A 27,291-nucleotide genomic window follows, 5' to 3' on the forward strand; every position below is an offset into this window, starting at 1 on the left:
ATCCATAGGGATGTCGAACGGCTGTAGGGATCCAGCAGGCATAACCGTGGGCTTCTTCCATCTCTGACACCTGTCACAAGAAGCCACGTAACGACGAACAGAGAGGTAGAGGCCTGGCCAAAAGAAGCGCCGGCGGATGCGGTCGTACGTAACAAGATACGCCAAGAGGACCCGCAGTGCGCGCGTCATGCAGCTGCTGAAAAACGGTGGCCCGCAGTTGGTCGGGGACTACGAGCAGAAGCTCAGCGCCATCTAGTCGCATATTCCGCCGATATAAAGTGCCGTTGTGGAGCACAAACAAAGCAAGGCTAGCGTCATATTGATCAGTGCTGACGCGGTTGATAATGCCGCAAAACTTGATATCTAAGTGCTGCTCATGATGAATGTTTAAAAAGTCAGATATGGACAGCACACAGGTGTCATCGTCACACTCGCTTTCAGGCGGCGGATCTCCCGGGTTGCGGGAATGGCAATCGGCATCAGTGTGTAGCCGGCCGGACGTGTGAACGACAGAAAAGTGCATTTCTGAAGACGCAGCGCCCAACGCCCAAGACGACCAGTATGGTCCTTAAGCGTAGAAAGCCAACATAAAGCATGGTGGTCGGTGATGACGGAGAACGGGCGGCCAAACAAGTAAGGGCGAAATTTTGTAATGGCCCACTCACGTTCTGTTATCGCATAATTCCGCTCAGCTGCTGAAAGGAGGCAACTGGCATAAGCAATGACGCGAGTGCGGCCCGGCTGCTGTTGGGCAAGAATGGCACCAATACCGTGGCCACTGGCGTCGGTGCGTATTTCCGTTCATGCTGAGGGGTTGAAGTGGGCCAGGACGAGTGGGTTGGTGAGGGCTGCGATGAGCGCAGAGAAGGCTTGAGATTGTTCTTAGCCCCAGCAAAATGGAACGTCGTTCTTCAGAAGCAGTGTGAGTGTACGAGCCGTGTCTGCAAATTTGGGGACAAACCACCAAAACATGCGAGCAAAGACCAAGAAAACTACGAACATCACTCGTACAGCGGGGTGTAGGAAATGCACTTACAGCCCGAATTTTGTCGAGGTCGGGTTGAACGCCGCGGGTGTCGCCGAGGTGTTCGAGCACTTTGAGTTCACGTCGACCGAAGCTACATTTCTTTGAATTCAGCTGAAGGCCAGCTCTTCGGAAGACTCCAAGGATGGCATCAAGGCGGTTAAGATGGCTCTCAAAGGTCGAAGAAAAGACAATGACGTCATCGAGATAACATAAGTACGTCGTCCATTTGAAACCGCGTAAAAGAAAGTCCATCATACGCTCGAATGTAGCGGGCGCATTACACACGCCAAAAGGTATCACCTTGAATTGTTAGAGGGCATCGGGTGTGACGAAGGCGGTTTTCGCTCGGTCCCGTTCGTCGACCGCGATCTGCCAATAAGCAGAACAAAGATCAATCGAAGAGCAAGCAGTCGAGGGCATCATCTATCCTGGGAAATGGGCAAACGTCCTTCTTTGTAATTTTGTTGAGGTGTCGTTAATCAACGCAGAACCTCCAGGTATTGTCCTTTTTAACAAGCACGCTAGGGGACGCCCAGGGGCTGCTCGAAGGCATAGTAATGTTTCTTGCCACCATCTTGTCCACTTCACCTTGTATGACGCGACGTTCAGAAATGGCGACTCGGTAAGGTCTTCTGTGAATTGGTCTGGTGTCTCCAGTATCGATGCTATGAGTAACGAGGGACGTTTGTCCCAAAGGTCGGTTACCAAAGTCAAAAATGTTACTGTACGAAGTCAAAAGGCGCGTAAGTGCTTGAGAACGATCAGGACACAAGTCAGGAGCTACCATTCCTAATATGCGGGCCTCCGTAGGCGGCGACTGCACGTCGTGTCGGTACTTCAGCAGGAATGTCAGGTAAAAGTGCAGACACAATAAAGTCAGACAGTGGGGTCAGTTCGGCGATAATGCCCTCAGGAAGAACTTGTACAGAAAAGCTGAAGTTCAGGACGGGAATATAAGTGTGGTTATTCGCTACGTGGACAGTATTGTACGGGAGAGCTATGCTACGCTGCAGAGTCACGTCGGTTACGGGGGAAACCACGTAGTCGCCATCAGGAATGGAGGGAAAAGGCGACATGAGCACATACACAGCTGCTTCAGGTGGCAGACGAGTAAATGCAGCGTAGCGAAGACGGGGCGTTGAAGTTTCATGAGCTTGTTCGTCAGGACAGAGCGGCAGGTCTAGATGAAGCAGTCCAGAAGAACAGTCAACAAGAGCGGAGTGGGCAGTTCAAACGTCGAGGCCTAATATAACATCTTGAGGGCAACTGGTGAGGACTGTAAATAACACAGGGATGTTGCGGCCGGCAATGCTAATTCGTGCAGTACACATACCAATAACAGTAGCTGTGTTGCCATCCGCAACACGGATGGTACATGAGGTAGCGGGTGTGAGGACTTATATTGAGGCGTCGGCCGAGCGAAGAACTGGGGAAAGAAATGTGGGCGCCAGCGTCAATACAGTGACAATATACACAGTACGAAAGAGCAAGATCAGCTACATATACTGAATCATAACAAATATCACACTAAACAATATCGCCATAACCAGCTGTTGAGCAGTCGTCATTCTGCTTCTGGACGCCGTAGTGTGCAAACGCAGGATGGTTGGCTCCTCGCGAGCTGCGCTAACGGCCAATGATGGCCGTGGAACATCGTTTTTAGAAGGACTTCAAGAATACAGGATTGTACTGCCACCGCTGCCTAGCGCGGAAGAATTTAAAACTATGCTTGTTCTTCACTGCGACATCAATGGAAGGCCCTACAGGATAGATCTCTGCCAACCGATGAAAGACGCCGGTGTCATCGAACAGGTAGGGGGTATCGGCGCATACCAGATGTCTCATACCTGGTTAGTCAATTTTAAAACCGAAGAGGAAAAGAAAATTTACTTGGCTTAGGGCACATCCTTGTTAAAGGAAACACGTGGGTGCTTTTTGACCCCGAAAGGCAAGAAGTAAGACTTAAAGTGCACTGGTGCGCGTTCAACATCAGCAACGATACGTTGAAACGCGCGTTTGCCGTATACGGCGAAGTGAAAGAAGTATCTGGCGACAAATGGAAGACCGGCGGTTTTCAAAACGCTGACTCGATTACCCGAGTTGTTCGGCTGATACTTCGTGAAGGTGACAGCCTGGATCGCATACCACATCAGATGCGTATCGGGAACGCCACCGTTTTAGTCGTCGTCCCAGGGCGGGCGCCGATATGCCTGCGCTGCCACAAGACTGGCCACATCCGGCGTGACTGCAGTGTACCCAAATGCAATTAGTGCCACGCCTTTGGGCACGAAGAGGCGGAATGCACGAGATCGTATGCCCTAGCTGCTGGAAGAGGAGCGTTCGGCGATAACAGCGAGCTGCACATGGATGAGGATGAAGCCGAGAAGGCAGCCTTGACCGCAGCGATTGATAAACAAACGGACGCAGTGCAGAGCAATGGAGAGGGATGTGCTGAAGAAGATACTCCTGCATCAAAGCTTAGTCCACTAGAGTCGGATACCACGAGCAGTACTACCGGTTCGCCGCAAGTTGCCCTGAACTCTACTGGAAAAGACAGTATGACAGTTATGGACTGATTTTGCGATGGCTAAACGGCGCCATCATGAGGTGACTAGAGAGAGCCAGGAGCAGCGACTGCGGCGTCTAGAACGTCAGTGGTGCGTCGCCGATGTGAAGAAGCAGCGCGTCACGAGAGGGACACGATCGTCGTCACTTCCTCGCGGCAACAACGCGGAATCCTAAACAATGGCGGGACATTACATGGCGCGGCGATGTGCGCGCAAAGGTAAGAGCCATACTGGCATCCTGGTCTTGATAAGCGATGGCGTCGTTTGAAAGGAGCATTCTAGCAGCAACGCTCAATATTAGGGGTCTGTCCTCCAGAAGGAGACAAAACCAACTGTTGCAACTTGTTACAGAGCAGGAACTAGACATTGTAGCGGTGCAGGAGACCAGAATTGAGAGTCAAGACCAGACCGACAGTATGGTGCGCCCTTTCAGCAGTCGATATGATGTTTGCGTGTGTAATGTGGTAGGGACTTCGGCAGGTTGTATGCTTTTGATTCGCCAATCGTTGGGTGCGGTTGTTGAAAGCATTGTGACCACTGATAGCGGTCGTTGGACTATTTGTGACATCACAGTAGCTGGTTTGAGGTGGCGCATTATCTTATTTACGCGCGCACTAATTCAGATGAGAGGCGAAAACATTTCGAGTACATCGGCTATTACTGTGACACAGAACGTATGGTCGTTTTACTTGGTGATTTCAACTGCGTATGCACGGCCCGAGACGAGACTAGTACTACGCCTTTCCGAGATGCGAGTACTGCTTGTCTGAGTGACATAATTGAGCAATGCCACCTTGATGATGCGGGCGATTGCATCGGAAACGCTACTGGAGCGCTTTTCACTCATTTCCAGGGAAGAAGCCACGCACGTTTGGATAGGGCATACGTAACAGCCGAACTAATACCATGCTGCTGTGAATACCGCGTACAACCAGTGCCGCTTAGTGACCACTGTCATGTTGTCTTTGGGGTTGGAAAAAGAAATGGAAAACGAAACAAATTTGTATGGGAAAATTGCAAACAGAATGAGAGGCTTCTGAAAGATGCAAGAATCACATATTAAAAATAGAATGGAAAGGTATAGTCTATATTCTGATAAATGGAATACAGAGGAGCCTTTCATGAATACTACAGCGGACTTTTTAGCCACACAGAAGGTAAAATCGATCAATTCAAGTCCAGTTTCTTTTCTCTTATGCCAAGACTGGATGACGAAACAAAAAAATGTTTAGAGCTGCCAATCTCCGAAGGAGAAGTAAATAAAGCCATAGAAGACCTCAACCCTGGAAAATCTCCAGGACCAGACGGGCTTGCAGCCGCCCTTTATAAAGAATTCAAATACGATTTCGCCCCAGTTTTGACTACATTATTTATTGAGGTCTATGACAAAGATATGCTTCCCCCGTCTTTTCTAACAGCCCATACAATTTTAATACAAAAAAACGTTGACAAAGCCAAGCTTCAACACGTTACCGCTTAGAGACCAATATCCCTGACGAACACAGGTTATAAGATCTTCATGAAAATGCTTGCTAAAAGGCTTCAAAATGTAATGGAAGAATTAGTAGGACCGCATCAGACCTGCGGCATTAAAGGCCGAACCATATATACTAATATCCACAAGGCGCGGTCTGTGCTGGAGTGTTGCGATGCCTTGCATGAGAGTGTTGCCATGCTCCAGCTTGACCTAGAGAAAGCTTTCGACAAGGTGCCGCATGATGCCTTGTTATCAATTTTAGAGCATGCAAATGTGGGCTCAGTTATTTGCAAAGGAGCCGCAATGGCGTACAGAGGGTGCACGACACGCCTGATCGTAAATAAGAAGGTGGGTGAGCGCATCCAAGTGCAACGCTCTGTGCGTCAAGGCTGCCCCCTGTCGCCATTGCTTTTCTGCTTGTATATTGAACCGTTTTGTCTGAGCATTATCGAGAGCAGCAGTATCCGAGGTTTTCGTTTGCATGCAGCAGAGGTCCGCATACTAGCGTATGCCGATGACATTGCCGTCTTCTGTACCGACTACGCAAGCATTCGCAGTGTTGTCAAATTGGTGAAGGACTGTTGTTTTGTTAGTGGTAGTGCGGTGAACTGGAATAAATGTCTGGGTTTCTGGCATGGAGAGTGGCACACAACCCCTGCGAATTTCGTAGACATGCCTTGGGTAACAACCCTAGTGAAGTATTTAGGAGTGCCACTGGAAAACTACCGATACAGTGAGTCATATTGGAACCAGCAGGTTTTCGAAGTACGTGAGAAGGCCGACAGACTAAAAGGATTCGGTTGGTCTATGTTTGCACATGCTACGATTTTTAATTTATTTCTTGTTACCAAGATATGGTACGTGTTACAAGTACTGCATTGTTCTCGTGTCAATGTGCAGAGATTTCAACGTGTCTTCGCCATGTTTGTGTGGAGAAGTACTTGGGAGCGCACCCGCCGAACCAGCTTGTTCCATCGCGTCCGCTCGGGAGGAGTTGGTTTGGCGCATTTGTATTTGCGCCAAGTGGTTAACCGTTTTATGCTCTTTCGTGATACAAAGGACCCATTTTTACGCACTGTGTGTCAGGTTAGATTGAACAGAGTGCTACCAAATTTTGCTGTAAGTTCTGCGAGCATGCAAGGGAGGATTTTCGGAATCCTTAAAGAAGTGTACATGTCATGTCGCATATTGCAAGCCCGTTTTTCGTTTGAATATTTATCAACTGTGACGCGAAAGAAACTTTACAAGGACTTGTGCGATATCTTTCTCCCGATCCCATTGTACAGATCGTTTTACTGTGCAGGTCCATGGAAGTCAGTCCTTAAACGAGTAAGAAATATGGCTGTACCAGGGGGAACAAAAACCTTATTTTCAAACTCTATAGCATTACACTAGAAGTCAAGACTTATTTAGAAATGAAAGTTTTTTTGTACCTTGGGAAAACCACTGCTTCATATCCCTAGTGAAAAATCCCGTATCGCGACAAACGGGTTTGAACGGGTCCTGTATTATCCCGTATAAATTTCATATCGGTGTGACCACTTATATGAACCTTAAACGGGTTTATATCGGACAGAACATGGCCGGTATAAATCTCAATCCGGATGGTCCCGTTCGATATAGAGCTGATACAGGGCAGACCAAATCCTCTATGCAGCTTATACATGACATCCCAATCCGGTATTGGATATGAAACAGGGTGGACCAGTCGTGTATTGAGTTCATATACAGGACAGGTATAGTCCGGTTTAACAGAACCGGACAAACCCGATATGAATGAAACTGATACGGGACAGAGTATTTCCGCTTCTCAGCACAATTCGGGTGGATCATGAAGCTCAACCAGGATGACCACGTCGGAACATGCCTTCACGCTAAATAGCATGAAACCATACATATAATACGTTACAACTTTTCTGTGTATGTGAAGTACGCGCTGTTTTGCAAATACCTGGAAGATAGGAAGCCGTGGATGTGTGCGCTAGCAAGTACATACACGCATCGCGTTTTGCTTTTGCGTGTGCAACAGTCGTTGCAGCTTGTACGATCTTGCGGTGCATCTTCATATCTGCGACTGAAGATCTGCCACCTTCAACGCGAACGTGCAAGCAAGAACTTTGCGTTTTTTTCCGTATGACCTCATCATACTATTGAGCCTTCACAATATTTGGAGGAGTAGGATGGCTTATAGCTACTGTGATGTCAATGTACGATCTGTATGTGATTATTTTGTTGAACAAGTGTATAAACTAAAAAAATTTTGAAGCAGCAAGACGCTGCGGAGGAGGTCTTGAGTCTGATGGGCGAACTTGTGGTAATGAAAGTCCATTAGACACAGTTGTCAGCCAAGGGGCATGGCAACCACGATCTTTTACTGATGTATTTGTACCAATTCATGCAATAAAGAAAAAAAATTGCCGTGGTGTAGTGAATAGAGTGCGTGCTTGCTGGCTGAAAAGACCGAAGTTCGAATCACATGTAATATTTTTTCTTTTATTTTTTTCTTTTATTTTTCTTTTTCAAATGTAGTGGTGTTATTTTATAGCTCTGCATGCTTTTTCCAGCCTGGCGTCCAGTTTTTTTTCAAAAAAAGGGCCACGAACCATACAAGAATTTCCGAAATGAGAGCTCCGCGCGGTTCCATTTCGCTTCAGACTGTATCAATTAACCAGAAACCGGACGAACGCGTCATTTCTAGAACTGATACCGGGCAGAGTAATCCGCTTCTGAATAGAAGCCGGCCCGATCGACGAAGCTCAACCAGAATGACCATGCCGGACACTCCAGCGCACTAAATAAGCATGATACCAAACATATTATACAGCTATTCTGTATATAAAGAGCACGCTTCGTTTCCCAAATACCTCGAAAATACGAAGCCGTCGAAGTGTGCGCCAGCAAGCATATACGCGCGTCGCGTCACTTTTGCGCGTACAACAGTCGCTGCAGCTCGTACGATCTTGCGGTGCGTCTTCATATCTGCGAATGAAGATCTGCCGCCTTCAACGCGAAAGTGTAAGCACGAACGTATCGTTTCGCTAGCGATGGCAAAACACTGTTCGAGAAAAAATAAACAAACATCGCTGACCATCTAAAGATGCGCAGATAGCCGCACACCGGGCGACGCGTTCTCGAATGTTTACATATTGAAACCGCTCAGTTGGAAGTGTATTCATTGACATCGATGGTACGTCCGCTGGTAGCACGTGAAGCTAAAACGCCCAGTATTGCAAGTATTAGTGCACCGGATATCTATGTATGTAGGAAAACTTACAAGCGTTCGTAGACGATGAAAAACACAACAGCACTAGTAAATTATGATATCTTGAGATTTGCCTTCAATAAAGCGGCGCATTATAAAGATACGGCACATTAGCGAACCCTCGTGATAGCATGGAAAAATATTCAGCGTGTTTAAAGGGCAATCGGTGGATTACGGCCACAAATTATATAGCCAAGGAAAATATACAAAGTACGAAAGAGCAACAGTAGCTACATATACTGAATAATACCCACCTTAACCACACCCCGCCGTAGAGTAGTTTTTTTGGTGACGGAGCCCGTCTGAAGACCATGAGGACCGAGGTTCAATTCCACACTTGGTAGTACAATTTTTTTATTTAATTTATTATTTTAAATGTAGTAGTGTTATTTTATATTGTTGCACGCTTTTTCCACCCTGGCGACGCATTTCTTTCCGGAAACGCGAGCCATCATCCATATAGGCCATTCTGGTATCAGAGCTCCGCGCGGTTCAATTGCGGACTTTCCAGGGCAGTACAGGAATTTTCTGAACCACCCCACAATCCTATATCCCAGATCCTGTACAGTGAACCTGTATACGATTTCCTGTACGAATTTCATACAGGATTTTTCAGTAGGGACGCCTCCAACCGGAAACTATCGAACACGTTTTCTTAGGCTGTTGGGAAGCCTTTTTCTTCTGGGACATTCTACAACGAACAATTAAAAAAGACCTACCCGTGGATGCTTTCGTAATTCGATTTTTACCTATTGAAGATGATTGTAGACTACCACTGGACATGATCATGTTTTGGGCCTGCACATTATCTGGCGACCTAGAATGGCTTTCAGGCATGCAGACGTTGATGCGAGGAAAATACGGCAGTATTTTCTCGAAGCCGTTGCGAGTGTTATTGAAGTTCTCAAGACACAAGACGAAGTTCCTGAGTGGCTTCCGAGAATGGAAGTGTTGCTGCAAATTACTGATTTGTAATGGATCACGCAGCCCAAATCGCGTGGTTTTAACCTATGTAGTGTATTTGTCGCGTAATGTTCACTCTCTCTGTGTGTGTATGTGTGAGGTGTTCTATATGTGTAGTCTGATAATAAATTAGGCGAAAAAGAAAAAAAAAGGTATTGAGTAGTCATTAAGGTGCCCGTCTCAAGACCACGAAGACAGAAGTTCGATTCCTCACCTAACGATAAAAGCCTTTTTTGTACTGTCACGTACAAGGTGATTGAGGATATCAAGAATATCAAGGGGTTAGCTCCGATACAACAGCGGTGAGCAGCACAGACCCAAAACCCACAAGCGACACTTCGTCGTCCTTCACTCAGTCATGCGCCACCTGGCAACGCTAGGTGGCATTACTGCCCCTTCCGAAAAAAAGATGGAAGGGGGAGTGAAGATGGGCGGTGAGAACGGTGTGCAAAGTAAGAGAGTCGTCACAGGAGGTGGCCGTGAGTTATCGTTGGTAGTACGGCTTCAGGCGCACAATGTGCACAATGTCCTAGCTGGGTTTTCGACGTTTTGAAAGTGCGGCGCCGTCTGGAATAACTTCATAATTGAGATCACTCACACGACGCAACACTTTGTACGGCCCGAAGTAGCGGGAAAGGAGTTTCTCTGACAAGCCTGGACGGCGAACTGGTGTCCACACCCAGACTTGGTCCCCAGGTTTGTAGTGAACCTGGCGGTGCCGGAGGTTGTAGCGGTGCGCGTCAGAGGTCTGCTGCCGCCCGATGTGCACACGGGCAAGCTGGCGGGCTTCCTCGGCGCGGATGGCATACTGCTGGGCACCTGGCGGAAGCTGGTCATCATCTGGGCACGGAAGCATGGAATCGAGCATGCTCTGAACTTCACGCCCGTACACAAGTCGAAATGGTGTGAAGCGCGTTGTTACCTGTTGGGCTGTATTATACGCAAATGTGACGTGCGGCAGCCCCTCGTCCCAGGTCTTGTGCTGCACATAGACGTACATTGACAACATGTCCGCAATCGTCTTATTTAACCTTTCGGTGAGACCATTGCTCTGCGGATGGTACGCTGTGGTCTTGCGATGCGTCGTGGAACTCAACTCAAATATGTGGTCGATGAGCTGCGAAGTGAAAGCTGTACCTCTGTCGGTAATGACATACGAAGGGGCGCCATGCCGCAAGACTATGTTATGCATGAAAAACTCGGCTACTTCAGAAGCTGTGGCATGAGGGATTGCCTTTGTCTCAGCGTATCGGGTCAGGTAGTCAGTAGCGACTACTATCCATTTGTTTCCCGCCTGTGACAAAGGGAAAGGGCCAAGGAGGTCCATGCCGATTTGGTCGAACGGAATACGTGGTGCTCTAACGGGCTTGAGAAATCCGGCAGGCTTCAGGGGCGGTGTTTTACGGAGCTGGCATTCGCGACAGCTTCTTACATAGCGTTTCACAGTTGCGGAGAGTCCTGGCCAGTAATACACGTTGCGGACGCGAGCAAGCGTCCGTGAGTAACCCAAATGACCAGACGTCGGTTCGTCGTGGCAAGCAAGTAGAATATCCGCACGGAGCTCGCATGGTACTACCAGAAGGTAAGCTCTTTCTTGGCCTTGGGAGTTTCTTTTATACAAGACGCCTTGCTGCATACAGAATGAACCAATGTGCCGAGATAGGCGTCGAGGGAGCGGCGTATCACGCCCTTCCAGATATTCGATGAATGGAAGGATGTCTGGATCAGCTCTTTGTCGATCCTTGAGCTCAGATGCACTGAGAACTCCTAGAAAGCCGTTGTCGCCATTGGCTGCAGCATCGTCAGTGTCAACGGGGGCTCGTGACAGCGCGTCAGCGTCTTCGTGTTTGCGGCCTGACTTATAAACAATAGTTATGTCAAATTCCTGAAGTCGTAAACTCCAGCGTGCAAGTCGTCCCGATGGGTCTCGCAGATTTGCCAGCCAGCACAAACAATGATGGTCCGTGACGACTTTAAATGGTCGGCCGTAAACATAGGGGCGAAACTTCATAGTAGCCCATACGACCGCCAGGCATTCCTTTTCCGGGGTAGAGTAGTTCGTTTCGGCGCGAGAGAGTGGGCGGCTAGCATAGGCTATTACTCGCTCAATCCCGCCTTGATGCTGAACAAGGACCGCGCCAAGACCGATACTACTGGCGTCAGTGTGCACCTCTGTGTCAGCCGCTTCATCGAAGTGCGCCAGAACAGGGGATGTTTGAAGGCGCTCGCGAAGCAAAGAGAAGGCCGTCTGCTGCTCAGAGTTCCACACAAAGGCGGTGTCCTTCCTTGTGAGGCGCGTTAGAGGTTCCGCAATTTGAGAGAAGTTTGCACTGAACCTCCGATAATATGCGCACAGGCCGAGAAAGCGCTGAATAGCCCTCTTATTAGCTGGAACGGGAAACCGTGCGACGGCAGCAGTCTTTTCGGGATCCGGGCGCACCCCATCGGCGCTCACAACATGGCCAAGGAACTAGAGTTCTGTATACCCGAAGTGGCATTTCTCGGGCTTCAGCGTGAGATCAGCAGAACGGAGCGCTTCCAGTACAGCTCGAAGGCGGTCGAGGTGTTGGTCAAATGTTTCGGAAAAAACAACTACGTCGTCCAAGTACACAAGACAGATCTGCCACTTGAGGCCAGTGAGGACGGTGTCCATCATCCTTTGGAATGTAGCTGGGGCAGAGCACAATCCAAATGGGAGTACTTTGAATTCATATAGGCCATCTGGAGTCACAAATGCGGTTTTTTCTCGGTCTCTTTCGTGTACTTCGATTTGCCAATAGCCGCTTTTCAAATCAATAGATGAAAAATACTTCGCACGTCGCAATCTGTCCAGTGAGTCATCGATGCGCGGCAACGGGTATACATCTTTCTTTGTCACATTATTCAATTTCCGATTGTCGTCGCAAAATCGAAGAGTGCCGTCTTTCTTCTTGACCAGGACTACTAGTGAAGACCACGGGCTTTGTGAAGGCTGCACAACACCATCATCCAGCATCTCCTGAACCTGCGTCTGGATCACTTCTCGTTCTTTGGCAGACACACGATAAGGCTGCTGTCGTATAGGGCGAACGTCTTCATAAGTAATGATGCGTTATTGTGTGATGGGCGTTTGACGAACCTTCGAGGAAGAAGCAAAACAGTGCTTGAAATCTAGCAACAGTAGCTCTAAGGCCCGCCGTTTCTCCTTCGACAAGTGGCAGGTAATGTCGATGTTGTCAAGAGATGGCTCATTAGTTTCGACTGCCGTGGATGTAAAACAGACCGGATCGTGCGTAACAGGGTCAGCGAAAGCGATAGCAGTTCCCGGAAACAAGTGCCGGTGCTCATTAGAAAAATTTGTGACAAGGAGTGCAGCCCGGCCATTGTGAAGCGGCAATAAACTTCGAGCAGCGCAGATGCCTTGAGCAAGCAGGAGTGAATGGTTCGCTTCCGCTACAGCATCGCCGGCACGGAAATCGTCACAGGTAACTTCCACAAGAACACTGCTTCGCGGCGGCAGCGAGACGCTCTCGGCGGAAACGCGAAGTGCGGCATTGCAAGGACTGCTACTATCTCGTTCGGCAGATTGTACCATCGAAAATGTGACGCGTCTATTTCGCAGGTCGATAACTGCTCCGTATTCTCGCAGAAAGTCAATGCCGAGGATAAGGTCACGGGAACAGTCACTCAAAACGACGCAAATAACGACGAACGTATATCTGTTAATCTGAATACGAGCCGTGCACATCCCCTTTGGGGTACCTATATGACCGCCGGCGGTTCGAAGGTACACACCTGGCCAAGCAGTGAGCACCTTCCTCAAAACAGTCGCCATGCGACCACTCAAAATCGAATAATCCGCACCGGTGTCCACTAATGCACTGACTGGAGTACGACCGTCTAAAATAACAGGAATGTCCAGAGAAACGCTTTTGGCTTCCCTAGGAGACGGTACCAGCAGCTCGCGGTCGGATCGAAGCGGCGACGACGGGAGGTCTTCAACGCAGCGACTACCAGCGGCCTCGCCCCCGAAGGTCGCTGTTTTCAGTTTTCCCGACCAGGGCTAGACGAGCGGCCTTGCCACTCTCGCGAGGAACCTTGGGTGGACGTCAATGAGCGCTTTGGGGAAGGGGAGCGGGACTGACGCTGCGAACGAGATGAACGCTGTTCCGCCAGGTGCTCTTCAATAACTCGGGGTCGTTGACCAAACCGGGGAGGAGTCGCGTCGATGCGGAAGCCGTGAAGACCAAGGCGTCGATAAGGACAATCCCGGTAAAGATGGCCTGGTTCACCGCAGTGGAAGCAGAGTGGACGGTGGTCAGGCATGCGCCAAATGTCGGCTTTGCGTCGGGGCAGGGGACGTTCGTCGAAGTACTGCACTGGTTGCACCGAGGGCAGCGGAACTGTAGGCGGCGCGGGAATGGGTGGCGGTGAAGGGGGAGCCTGACTCTGCAGAACTTCCGCATATGTGGGACGGTTTTCGGTCCCCGACGGCAATGGTGGGCTCGTACATATAGGCGAAAGAGGGCTCTTGAGCGTCTGTCGTACCTCCTCTTGCACTATAGCAGAAATGGAAGCTGGCGATTGCTGCATGGGGTTCCAGAACTTTCTCAGTTCTTCGCGCACGACATTGCGAATTAGTTCACGCAAAGCATCAGGATGCCGCTCGGAAGATGCAAATGACTCCGCAGTTGTTCCAGTACGGAGAGGTCGGTTATAAGCCGCGGCACGTTGTTGGAGCACCCTTTCCATTGTGGCGGCCTCCGCAAGGAATCCATTTACAGTCGACGGTGGGTTGCGCACAAGGCCTGCGAACAGTTGCTCTTTCAAACCCTGCATCAAGTGCCTGACCTTTTTGTCCTCGGACATGGCGGGATCGGCTCGCCTGAAGAGGCGCATCATGTCCTCGACGTACGCTTGGACACTCTCATTCGGCATCTGGATGCGGGAGTGAATAACACGTTCTGCATGTTCGCGACGATCCGCGCTAGTGTAGGCCTCGAGCAGTTGACGACGGAATTCCCGCCACGATGTTAACATTTGCTCTCGGTTTTCGAACCTGACCCGGGCGCCATCCTCAAGGCTGAAGTAGACGTTCCTTAGTTTGGCAGTATCGTCCCACTGGTTAAAAGCAGCGACACGCTCAAACTGAAGGAACCAGTCCTCCACATCCTCAAAGAGGTCACCATGGAAAGACTTCGGTACCCGAGGGGCCTGCAAGGTGTAGTTACAGGCCGGTGCGAAGCCCGTTACCTGCTGTCATGGCGGCGGGTGATGGCTGAAACTCCGGAGGCAGTCCCTGGAGCCGTCGACTGCAGCGATGCACGGGGGTGTCCAATGGCACAGGGCTGGCGCGACGTCTTTCAGATGGAGACTCTTGAATAGGTGATCTTACCCAGCAGCTCCACCAGAATGTCACGTACAAGGTGATTGAGGATATCAAGAATATCAAGAGGTTAGCTCCGATACAACAGCGGTGAGCAGCACAGACGCAAAACCCACAAGCGACACTTCATCGTCCTTCACTCAGTCATGCGCCACCTGGCAACGCTAGGTGGCAATATTGTTATAGTTTATTCATTATTTTTAATGTACTGTTATTTTATATTGTTGCATGCTTTTTAACAACCTGGCGACGTGTTTCCTTCCGGAAACGAGGGCCATAAACCATACAGGCCTTTCCAGCATTAGATCTCCGCGTGGTTTCATTCCGGACTATCCAGGGCAGTAGAGGAATTTCCTGAAATAGCCCATAATTCTGTATCTCAAATCCTTTGCAGTAAAACTAATTACGATTTCCTGTATGAATTTCAAACAGGATTTCTCAGTAGGGAAATGACATCTACTTACGACGGCATTTCGGTCATGTAATAGGATTACTTCGAAACAGATGCAGAGTTGGTCCTGGAGCTGTTTGGGTGTTATATCTTCACTTGTACATGGCAGAACCAGTCTGAAATACGCAATACTAGAAAATAATTCGCAATGTAAAAGAGAAATCTTGCCTGACCTTCAGCATTTCCTCGATAACACTTAACATTTTTAAAGAGCAAGAAGCTTTCTCTATAGATTTTGTATGGGGGAGTAAATTGATTTCCCTCCTAAAAGTCATGCGAAGAATTCCTTGTTAATTTTATGGGCGACGGAACTCTGTTCCTATAATGAGTGGGATCATTTTGCAATTGACTCATGCATTTAATGAAAATTACGCAGCTCCTGTTTCTGGAATAGCAATTCTAAATCATTTTTTTATTTCACTTGCATGCATCCACATTCACACACTTGCTTTTGCAGAATGTTGAAGTTCTTGTAGTTCTTCATGAAGTGTTCCGCCTTCTCTAGAAACCTTTTCACTGATATCAGTATCCTCTGAGGAAGGGGAGATTATAAATTGCAGGAAAAAGTGCACAACATTGACCCTTCCTTAGTGGTTGGAACGCTTAGCAACTGTTATGAAGATTTGAAATAGATTAGCGAACTTCTGCCTTATTTGTATTCACGTTTTTACCACTGCTGTTGCGCACTTTGTACTGCACTGAACCTATTCTGAATAACTCAGCACAGTGTTCACAATCTCTTGATGAGAATAAAAAAATTAGAAGGGTGATGTATTATGAGCCATATGAGAGCTCAGAGCTCTGTATGCCGCCTTTCTATTTGCTACTTTGGCGCACTTACTAGATGTTTGCCTAATTGCCCGCATACTTCTTTTGCATAGCACAAAAACAACACACGACTTATGACTTTATGGACACCCCATCTTATGCCGCATCAGGTATTGACCTACAACTCATGCTCACTCAGCTCCACCTATAAACCAATCAAAAGCCAGCTTTATTTCTTTTAAACCAGGTGTACTAAAACAAACAATATACGGGACTGAAACGCTGACAATCAGGCATTTATACTAGTGATTGTTTGTATATATGTTCATTATTTGAACACAGGAATCTTTAATTGTCAAGAACAAAGTACAATGCATCGATGCTGAGTGAAGTTTCGGAGAGGATTGAGTAAACTCGGCAGAGGAACATTTAACTTCAATTTACCAGCCCTAATGCTTGTGCTACATTTAAATCAGTGGTTTTATGTTTATGCGGTACAAAGAATGTTTATCGTTAATGGCTTTCCCAAGAACAATGATGAGGGTGCAAGCTGTTTCATGGCAGTACGCAGATCAGGCTGAGCTGCAGACGCATTTTCATGTATGTAGGCACTAGCAGGATAAAATCAATGTGCACCAAATAAACTGCGTAGATTTTAGATTGCATAAGCCACTGCAGGAATAAAATGTCACAGCAGTTTAAGCATGTTTGAACCATGTTAAACAAGCGCATTAGCTTGGGTTTAGATGGTTTTTGCATAATAAATTATTCAATTTTTGATTCTACTCGACGATACTTTTTCAACAATATAGATGGTTTTGTGTAGCGCAGAGTTCAAAGTTTAATTAAAATAACTTAATTGCAGTATTAATTAGGCTTCTAATTAGCGTAGTGCAATCGTACTCCATATAAGCTACCCATCGATATATACTCGATGTACCGTAAGTTCAATTTTTAATCACAAAAAACTAACAGTATTTAGTTACGGCACGTGATTTTTAAACCGGTCAGTATAGAGACATCATAAATGGTAGGCAAGTCATTTCGTTACAGCTGCGGTTTAACGTATACCTTGACTGGTCTTTCATTGAGCATCGATGGGCCTATAGGTTGTTGCGTACCCGAAAGTGGATATCTCAGCTGTTTGCTACGTTGCTGCTTTGTAGTAGCTGCTCTTGCAATGAAGCTTCACGATATTGAAAAAATGAAAGCACCTCATTGAAATTAAAGCATACACACAGTTAAATCATCAAAAATGAAAAACAGAACTAGAAAAGTCCACGGTCGCTTCAATCTCTCTAACGGGGTGCCTCGTGCTCTTTAACTTCAGATGCAATGTTAGCAACAAGCAATAGTGTTCACCTTCCTGTCTACAGCAGTTCTTCCTTTTTGGCTATTCGCATGTTCCTGCTTCATTTTAAACGTACCGTTGCAGCGTTGTTTTCTGCTTTCTGAATCTGTCGCACTCAATCATACGTATGTGGCTGCTAGCATACACATTTGCATATTTAAATCTGGCTTAAAACGCAAAACGGTATATTCGAAACAAAGCCTTGCATACACCTTGTTCCTTCCACCGGCGGCTCTGTCGATCGACTGCAGCCTGCTCGGAGTTTTCGTGTAGTAGACCACATTCGGCACGTAATCTGCATGCTTCATATAAGTGGTCGACACATTTCGACTATACTGCCGCGAAACCTTCAAAACTGTATTTTTTATTTTTTAACAGCCGCCGGCATGCGGCCTTATCACTGATTCTGGCACGCCTATCAGTTCTGTATCCAGTGTTTGTTCATGCTCGTTGTCGCGATACGACGCGTTGTCATTTTCTTTGTCGCGAAAGATGCGCCGAGATCTGTCTCGAAGATTCCGATCACTTGCGTATGTTTCCACAGTGTTCAGGGTGTACTGGTAGCAGTTTGCGACGTTATCTAGATTGTTCTGAGCAGCCTTTAAATTGAGCGTTGACGAATGTGACGGGTATTCTTTGTTTGACGATCGACGAACACGTTTGTTGCTATCGCCGCCGCCGAGTTGCTTAGTCCTTTTGCGGGCGCGTCAGTCCAATAAAGAGTTTCTTCAGTGCAATCATCGACTCTTCATTTGTGTCCACCTTGTCACCACCACGTGACATCTGGTGGAGGTGCTGTCCTTGATCCTTCAAGCGAAGACCTCAGCCTTTTTAAATCGCCGGACTTCAGCCGGACTACTCAAGCCACTACCCATCTGCAAGCGGAGAGAGCCTTCGGGACCTCATCCAGGAGATCGTGCGAGAGGAGCTCCGCCGATTGATGCCTTCATCGCAACACCCCAGGTGGCGACGCTCGCGGACGTCGTCCGTGAAGAAGTTCAGCAGGCGCTGGGCGTTCCTCAATCGATGGCTGCGACTGTTCCAGCACAAGAGGCAACAGGGATGAACTACGCTACTGCATCACGTCGCCCTGCGCCCCGACGTGATGACCTTCCAAGCCCTCGCCGCTACCGTCCTGTTGCTGAAAAGTCGCCCCTTGGCCCCCGCCCGCCAAGCCCACCAACGACTCCCAAGGCCCAGAAAGTGCGAGGCCTGGAGGACAGCGAACAACCGACTGCTTCCACAGTGGTGAGGCCTGCCACATTTTGCGCCACTGCCCGTACCGACGAATCGGTCTCCGCGGATTTGCTGTCGACGTTCCACGACCACGCCCAGGTGAACGACCGCAAGCAATCGACAACTATCTGCGTAGCGGTGAGATTGCGCCACCCAGCCGTCGGTTCAGGTCTCCATCGCCATACAGGGCCCGCTTTGCGTCGCCAGGCCGTAACTACGATGAAAGTGCGCGCTGAAGGTCTCCAAGCCCGCGCAGGGGAAACTAAATAGAGCAACCTTTGGAGGCGAGGTTGCTCAACGGCGAAACGACGAAAATCCTCCGCCGCCGACGACCACTAACGACGACACAGCCATTTTAACCGCCGCTCCACACGACGACATCGACAACAACACGACCAGAGTGCAAGCCGACACCGCCGCCCAGCGAAGTAACAACGTTATGTCGCGGCCATGACCTGAAGAAACGACGGAGCCGAGATCGAACAGCAAGGTCCACTTGCAATGCGAGGACGCGAACAAGTGATCTTGAAGTTGATATCGACGATCGCAGAGTCACTGGCCTAGTAGAAACCGGAGCTGACTATTAGGTTATCAGTGGACCGTAAGCCTCCCATCACAGGAAAGTTACAACCGCTTGGGATGGCCCGCTGATTCGCCCCGCATGTGGAAACCTGATTACTTCATCGGGACGATGTACTCCAAGAATAACAGTAAATTGGCGTACTTACCCCACCAGCTTTGTGGTCTTGCAGCAGTGCTCCCGAGATGTGATTTAAGGTATGGACTTCTTAAATAAACAAAGGGCAATCATCGACCTGCGATCCAAGCTAATCAAGCTCTCTGCAGACAAAGCCATTCCTGCTATGACGACTTCGACGCAACACATCGCTCTAAACATCCTCGATGGAGAATTGACCGTGCCGTCCCGATCAAGCATCGCAGTCTGCGTAGGTAGCGCAAACATCAAAACCGGTGAAGGCATCGTCGAAAGAAATATCCAATTGCTCTTAGAACGAGGTGTCGGCATCGCAAGAGGCATCGCGAAATTCCGGAGAGATCAAGCTCAGGTGCTGGTAACAATCTTCACCGAAGGATACCGGCATCTCAACAAGGGCACGACGATCGCTTTTCTCCAAGAATTAGCGGACCTCAAAGATGTATTCACCCTCCACGACCTAACGCTGGAAGACGCACCGGACCAATTCTGTCAGCCCACATTTGACATCAACCCGGAATAGACCCACAGCAGGAAAGAACAGATTCTCAGTCTTCTTCGAAGCTACGGGGAGTGCTTCTCGTCATCATCGAAGGTACGATAAAAACCACGGACCGCATTATAACGGACGAAAACGCCCGACCTCTGCGCCAAAGCCCCTATCATGTATCGCCGCGAGAACGCCAGGCCATACGTGATCAAGTTGAGGAAATGCTGTGTGATGACGTTATCCAGCCATCGAAGAGCCCCTGGGTGGCACCAGTCGTTTTGGTGAAGAAGGAAGACGGCACACTTCACTTCTGCGTTGATTACCGCCGCTTGAATAGCTTTACTAAGAAGGATGTCTACCCGCTTCCCCGCACCGACGACTATCAACCGGCTCTGCCATGCAAGGTACTTCTCATCGATGGACCTCAAGAGCGGATATTGACAAATCGAGGTGACGAAAGAGATCGCGAGAAGACCGCATTCATCACACTGGACGGTCTTTTTGAGTTCAAGGTGATGCCATTTGGCCTCTGCTCCACGCCAGCCACATTTCAACGAGTAATGGACACAGTCCTGGCAGGCTTGAAGTGGCAAATTTGTTTAGTATATTTAGACGACGTTGTTGTCTTCTCGTCAAACTTTGAAGGCCACATAAAACGACTGCAGACAATGTTGGAAGCCATCAAGTCATCGGGGCTAACATAAAAGCAGAGAAGTGTCACTTCACCTACGAAGAACTGCGTTTCCTAGGTCACATCGTTAGCAAGGATGGTATTCGCCCAAACCCGGAGAAAACAGCTGCAATCGCACAATTCCCACCGCCTGCCGACAAGAGAGCTTGTCGCCGATTCCTTGGGCATTGCGCTTATTATCGACGATTTGTCAGAAACTTCTCGGCATCGCCGAGCCATTGACGCAGCTTACAAAGGCTGACTTACTTTTTAAATGGGAAGCGCCGCAAGGGGAAGCCTTTGATGAACTCAAGCGCCGGCTGCAGTGCCCTCCTGTACATGGCCACTTTGACGAAAACGCCGAGACCAACATTCACACCGATGCGAGCAGTGTGGCCCTAGGAGCCGTTCTCGTCCAGAAGAGTGCCGGACAGGAGAAAGTAATCGCCTACGCTAACAGGGCCCTCACAAAAGCCGAAGTCAATTACACGACGACTGAGAAGGAGTGCCTTGCGATCATCTGGGCTACTTCTAAGTTTCGTCCATACCTATACGGCCGACCATTCAAGGTTGTTAGCGACCATCATGCGCTCTGCTGGCTGGCTAATTTGAAAGATCCCTCCGGCCGCCTTGCCAGATGGGGCCTACGACTTCAAGAATTTGACTTGACTGTAGTCTTTAAGTCGGGCCGGCAGCATTCCGACGCAGACTGCTTATCGCGCGCTCCCGTCGACGCTCTTCCGAAGGACGATGACGACGACGCCTTTTTGGGACCGGTAAGCGCCAGCAGTTTCGCAGAACATTATGATCAGACCCTGAGTTGAAAGCGCTAGCCGATTACTTAGAAGTAAAGACCGCTTCCCCTATTGGTGTGTTCAGGCGACATTTACATTTGTTCGCGTTAAGCAATGGCCTCCTCGTGAAGAAGAACTTACACCCAACAGGACTGAGCAACTCCTTGTAGTGCCTAAAAACCTGCGGCAGGAAATTCTGCAGGCGTTGCATGATGAGCCCACAGCAGGCCATCTCGGATTTGCACGCACGTTGCGTCGAATCCAGGAGAAGTACTATTGGCCGCGACTGCCTGCCGAAGTTGCCTACTACGTGAAGACATGTCGTGAGTGCCAACGACGCAAGACGCCGCCTGTCAGACCAGCAGGACTACTAAACCCGATTCCGCCCCCAGACCTGCCCTTTCAACAAATTGGAATGGATCTCCTCGCCCCTTTTCAGCTTCGTCTATGGGTAACAAGTGGATCATCGTGGCTACTGACTACCTTACCCGTTACGCCGAAGCAAAAGCACTACCAAATGGTACCGCGGCAGAAGTTGCCAAATTTTTTGTCGAACAAATTCTTTTGCGACACGGCACCCCCGAAGTGCTCATCACGGACAGGGGAATGGCGTTTACGGCAGAGTTCAATTCAATTCAATTTTATTCAACACCGTGAAGATGTTAGGTGCGCCGACAAAAAGCCAAAAAATGCTTGACAGAGGTCGACGCACCCTACAAAGAGTTGGCAGCAGTATGCACAAACAAGCATTAGTTACATAATAAGTAAAATCTGTACAATACAATAATATCAGCTAGGTGTATATGAATAGTGTATAAAACAGAACGTGAAACACTTGCATTACCAATAATACAAAAAAAAACAAGTAGAAATCACAGTGATGCAACATAGTGTTTTGTATACATTAGTTTACTTGTACATTGTTTAGCAAATAAGGAAGAGTATAGCGCAACATTTGGCGACCATAATTGGTTCTAGTTTTTCGCACAGTCCATGTGAAACGAGCGCGAGTAGAATAATTTTGGTCTTTTGCTTTTAAAAGAGACAGCTGCGTCATGAATGAGCTTTGTTTTAAAATATTAGTCTTGTACCTCCTAAATAGTATGGTGTCATACAGCTGGTGAATGGAGATGATGCCAAGTGCCCCAAAAATCGGTTTAGTGTGATCAAATCGCGAAGAATTGGTAATACTACGAACAATTTTCTTCTGAGTGAGATGCATCCGTTTAATATTGGTAAATGACGTGGTACCCCACACCAAAAAAACAATAATTAAGAACAGAAGAAAATAGTGCATTGTACAACATCTGTTTAATACGCTGCGGCAATAAAAATCGCATTCTGGATACAACACCAGCAACCTTCGACAATTTGTCCCCAACCATTTCGACGTGCTCATCCCATGACATGTTTTCATTAAAAATCACACCTAAGCTTTTGACCGAATGGACTATTTGAATCAGCGATGAACCAGTGTTTAAGTGGAGTGTGAGACATGGCGGACAAGAAATAATTTTATTTCGAGGCCTAAAGAGTACAGCCTTGGTTTTTTCGGTGTTTATAATTAGCGAATTGCGTTCAGACCATTCATAAAGAAGGTGCAGACAGCAGACAAGCTATGGCTTGCTGTTCAAGGTCTTGTATGTGTGCGGCTTTAAAGAATAGAGTTTTGTCATCAGCATAAATTACAAAGCTTGGAATCTTACTTATGCATACGATGTCATTGACATAAAGGAGGAAAAGCAACGGTCCTAAAACGCTACCCTGCGGAACGCCAGAAGAGAGGTGTTTGAAATTTGATAATTCATTGTTTATGGTCACTTGCTGCGCACGGGAACTAAGGTAGGAGGTAATCATTTCAAGAAATTTCCCGCGGAAACCATAATGTTCAAGTTTGGCGAACATTGTTTTGTGATTGATTCTATCAAAAGCTTTTGAAAAGTCAACAAAAATGCCGAGTGTAAGGAGTTGCTGTTCAAATGACTCTAAAATTAGTTCTTTTTGGGTTAGAAGTGAGAAGTGCGGTCTCTGTCGAAAAGTTTTTCCTAAAGCCATGTTGAAAAGGTGTTAGTATGTTATATTTATCACAAAAAGTGGACATTCGCCTATACAGAATTATCTCAAAACACCTCGAAAATATGGGCAGAATAGATATTGGACGATAATTTGACAGTTGATTTTGGTCTCCACCTTTGAAGAGAACGGTTACCTTGGCAATCTCCATTCCTTTGGGAAAGACTGCATGTTCGAGGCAGCAATTAGATATATTCCAATACTGGGCTAATTATATCGACTACATATTTTACCGGCAGCCTGTGATCTGCTGTTGCGCATAGCCAACAGGCAGTTCTTAATTTCAGTGGCATCTGTTGGCATCAAGTATGCTGTGGAAGGAACCCGCGAGTCAAAGCACTTCAGATTCTGCGGGCAAGGATTATCATCTACCAGGGACACGAAGTATTCATTAAATTTATCTGCTAGTTTTTTTCCGCTCAGTCGTTCCTTGTCTATTAAGATATCCAGCATGCCGTCAGCTTGTCGACCATGGTTTAAAACTTCATTTATAGTTTTCCACACAAGGTCACTCCTTTCTAGTACAGCTGGATCAAATAATTTTCCATATATTCTTGTTTTGCTTGACGAAAAAAGGACGTTACTCGGTTTCGATACGAAAGCTCGCTAGATCATCCAGATTTCTGCTTTGGATGAAACGATTATAAAGATCTGTTTTTCGTTTTATCATCCGAAGACATTCAGTTGTTATCCAGGGCTTACGTGCTTTGGAAGGTTTTTTGAAAGTGACAAGTGGAAAGCTGCGTTCATAAATAGACCTAGATGTAGTAATAAATGTATTATAAGCATTTACTCGGTCATCTTCGCTGAGCACAACACTCCAATTCACGGCCGCGAGTGTTTCCCGAAAGGAGTATAATGTGTCATAGTTTATACGCCGATATTGTACAGCAGGAACCGTGCACTGTTTTTGAGGGGATAAGCGGTCTACAAACATGAATATGGGCAGGTGATCACTTATCTGGGCATTAATGACTCCTGACTGAACACAGTCAACTGGAGAATTACTAATGAAGACATCAATTGCCGTCGCTGTCTGAAGCCGTGTTGGTTTATTTATGGCATTGGTAAATCCATTGCTCTGCAATATGTAGTCAACCTCACGTTTACTTGCACAAGAAGATAAAAAATCTATGTTAAGGTCCCCACCTAGAACTAGGTTGAGCTTGTTTACTGTTATCCATTGCGGGTAGTCATCAAGGAAGACAGCGAAATTCGAGACGTTTCGTTTGGGAGGCTGGTAAATAACAGAGAAAACGTTTCTGCCACTTTGTGGCGAAAACACTTCGTAATATTCGTGTGTTACAGTAAAGTCATCCAGAATGCTGCATTTGAAAGATTTTGCCAACGCTATCATAACATCGCCTCCTCGTTTATCTGCGCGGTTCTGCAGGTATGTGTTGTGATCAGACAGGTGCATAGCTTTGCTACTATTTTGATACCAAGTCTCTTATCATTATAACGTCAAAACGGAAATTCAGTGTGCAGAAAAACGCTTCCAACTCATCACCTTTGCTTCGCAGGGATTGCGCGTTAAGGTGAAAGAAAGAGACAGCTTTCTTTTTCTGAACAGATTCGGCACATTGGTCGGAAGGCAGCAAGAATTTGCACATCTTTTCGACAGCGGCTTGTGGTTATGTATTACAAGCGCAGCACTTAAGTTATCTTATCCAGGTCTTGGATACAGCAAGTACGCACAATCGTCGATGTTTCAGTTTTTCTGGCCAGAATTTGCCCATTCTTTGTCGAAACAAATTTCCGACCATGTTCCTTTTTCCGTGCTACTGCGCTACCCAGCAGTTTTTTGAGGGACGGACACAAGTGCTCATTTACATACACAGTGTCTGAACCACTATAGCCAAGTTGTCCTGCTGTAAGCTGCGCCTTTTTCGCTTTCGCTAGTACAGTGTCGCGCTTTGTTCGAGTTTTGAATTGGACAACTATATTTGGGGTAGTCTTTTTCTTCGTCTGAACGCGGTGGCAAACATCAACATCACTTTCCAGTATTGGCTCATTGATCAATTCTCCCATTTTTTCCAACATGTTCGGAAGGTTTTCTTGTTCTGCAGCTGGAAGGCCCTTGATCTCGATGTTCTTATTTCTGGTGTACTGCTCCAGACTTGTTAATCGTTGTTCAAGGTCAGAGCATCGCTTTCTCAGTTCGTCACATTCAGATGACATTGCAGCGTTTTCAGATTTCAGTTCCTTATTTTCTTCTTGCAAGGAAGAAAACTTGACTAGCAGATCATCATACTCTTCACTGCAATGCTCTACACTTTTGGTTAACTCTCTTGAGTCATTGCGTAGATCACGTTCTAGTGAACTGCGCATCGCTGCGATTTCTTTACGAAATTCTTTTTCAACTCTTCTCGAAATTTTAAATTTCAGAAGGCATAGTAAAGCACAAGATAATTGGCACGAACAGCAGGGAAAACACGGTATCAATGTGGCAGCAGTGACAGCAATAAGGCACAGCTAGTCTCACTTAACCAGAATGCTGTAAACTAACCTGCAAATAGAGAGGGTACGATGTAAGCCAGTGCTCGCAGTGCCGTCACTGCTGCCAAGAAGACGGGCCAGGCTCAGAAGTTGCTTTTAAGCAGCCTAGGAGCCAGACGTGGCGCTGAACACAGGAGGCAGGAGGTACGGAGCGCAGGTGCGAAGATACGACTTGATGCAGATTGCTTGTCAGCTCAGGAGCGTCGAGGTAGCTGCACGGGTTTCAGTATAGACACGTTCTGCAAATAGACAGGGTACGATGTAAGCCAGTGCTCGCAGTGCCGTCACTGCTGCCAAGAAGACGGGCCAGGCACAGAAGTTTCTTTTAAGCAGCCTAGGAGTCAGTCGTGGCGCTGAACGCAGGAGGCAGGAGGTACGGAGCGCAAGCGCGAAGGTACGACTTGATGCAGATTGCTTGTCAGCTCAGGAGCGTCGAGGTAGCTGCACGGGTTTCAGTATAGACACGTTCTGCAAATAGACAGGGTACGATGTAAGCCAGTGCTCGCAGTGCCGTCACTGCTGCCAAGAAGACGGGCCAGGCACAGAAGTTCCTTTTAAGCAGCCTACGAGTCAGTCGTGGCGCTGAACGCAGGAGGCAGGAGGTACGGAGCGCAGGCGCGAAGATACGACTTGATGCAGATTGCTTGTCAGCTCAGGAGCGTCGAGGTAGCTGCACGGATTTCAGTATCGACACGTTCTGCAAATATACAGGGTACGATGTAAGCCAGTGCTCGCAGTGCCGTCACTGCTGCCAAGAAGACGGGCCAGGCACAGAAGTTCCTTTTAAGCAGCCTACGAGCCAGTCGTGGCGCTGAACGCAGGAGGCAGGAGGGACGGGGCGCAGGCGCGAAGATACGACTTGATGCAGATTGCTTGTCAGCTCAGGAGCGTCGAGGTAGCTGCACGGATTTCAGTATAGACACGTTCTGCAAATATACAGGGTACGATGTAAGCCAGTGCTCGCAGTGCCGTCACTGCTGCCAAGAAGACGGGCCAGGCACAGAAGTTCCTTTTAAGCAGCCTAGGAGCCAGTTGTGGCGCTGAACGCAGGAGGTACGGAGCGCAGGCGCGAAGATACGACTTGATGCAGATTGCTTGTCAGCTCAGGAGCGTCGAGGTAGCTGTACGGGTTTCAGTATAGACACGTTCTTGAAATAGACAGGGTACGATGTAAGCCAGTGCTCGCAGTGCCGTCACCGCTGCCAAGCCATCCTGGAATACAGTCATACAAGCCATCGAAGAACAACTGCGTACCATCCCCAGACCAATGGTCTTACGGAGTGCCTGAACAAAACGATCGCGGACATGATCGCCATGTACTTACGTCGACGCTGAACACAAGACCTGGGACGCCATCTTGCCGTACGTGATCTTCATGTGTAGCACGGCAGTCCAGAAGACGACCAGACAGACCCCGTTCAAGCTTTTGTACGGCAGGAAGCCCACGACGACGCTCAACGCAATGCTGTCGCAGGTAACCAACGAGGACAACCTTGACGTCGCCGCCTACCTGCAGCGTGCAGAGGAAGCCCGACGACTCGCACGTCTGCGTATTAAAGACCAACAGCGCACCGATAGCCGAC

General features: G+C 48.0%; 1 pseudogene; it reads left to right on the plus strand.

Annotated features, from left to right (window-relative positions):
- The first annotated feature begins 2,629 nt into the window (after positions 1-2,629).
- On the plus strand, positions 2,630-3,769 carry LOC146180836 (uncharacterized; annotated as a pseudogene).
- The last annotated feature ends 23,522 nt before the right edge of the window (positions 3,770-27,291 follow it).

Source organism: Amblyomma maculatum, chromosome 8 (assembly GCF_055883805.1).
Source record: "Amblyomma maculatum isolate TAMU_Amacu chromosome 8, ASM5588380v1, whole genome shotgun sequence".
NCBI lineage: Eukaryota > Metazoa > Arthropoda > Arachnida > Ixodida > Ixodidae > Amblyomma > Amblyomma maculatum.